Source organism: Thalia democratica, chromosome 5 (genome assembly GCF_965202585.1).
Source record: "Thalia democratica chromosome 5, ktThaDemo2.hap1.1, whole genome shotgun sequence".
In the NCBI taxonomy this organism is placed as follows: domain Eukaryota; kingdom Metazoa; phylum Chordata; class Thaliacea; order Salpida; family Salpidae; genus Thalia; species Thalia democratica.
The window spans coordinates 3,239,123-3,240,094 of record NC_139169.1 but is presented as its reverse complement, the minus strand read 5'-3'; positions in this window follow the sequence as shown (position 1 = coordinate 3,240,094).

Sequence of the window (972 nt, the reverse complement as noted above, 5' to 3'; positions counted from 1 at the left end):
GCCCTGGTGTAAAAATATAGTATATACCAAAAATTTTCTATGAAAGATTCAAAATTTTGTTATTGCTATGCCCCTTTATAGTAACCAAGTTTTATCTACAAAGTACAAATGTCTTATCAAAAAACAATTTGAAGTTCTTATTACAAATGAAGCTTCAAATCTATTTTTTTACTTTTATAAAGTTTTAAATCAAAGCTATATGAAAATATTGTATAAAACCAGTTTTGTTTTTATTGTATCCTATCAAAATATCATTATAAACTAGAAATTAGTTCTATCACATTTGGTTCTTCCTGCTTCAAAAGTATTCATTAATGGAAATAAAATTTAACAGTGCTTGACAAATTTTTCTTTCTTCTGAAATTGATGTTATGTAATAAAAATATTTTTCTTATTCTTTTATCATGTTTGATAAATTTTTGTCTAATTTTTTTTATTTGTATATTGAGTGTTAGCTTGAGTAAAGTTAATTTTTAAAACCTAAAAATTTTGTTAAAAAATATTTAAACTAAATTCTAGTTTAAAACTTATCAAATTTATACTTTTGGTTTGGTTTTTCTCACTAGATTGAATTTACTATAATTATGCCCTTAATTTTTTAATGGTATACTTGTATTCAGAAAAACTTAGCAATTTTAATTAAAAAAAAAAAAACAAGTTTAAAATTCTCTATAGTTCTTTAGCAAAAGAATGTTGTATTGTTTGTTGCATACCTTATTGTTTTACATAAATAAATACATTACTACTCGTATAAAACAAAGTTTGTATACAAATGGAAAATTGTTACATTTTTCCTTCTTTAATACAAAACTGTTTACTTACTAAATTAAGTTATCAAGTACTTATTTTATTGCTGTTCATAAATTTATACAATGCTTTGGTATATATTAGCAAAAAATTTGCACTAGTTTTCTATATAATTAATAGTTTTCATTCAAACTTGCTAAAACATAAAATTTTACTCACAGCTGT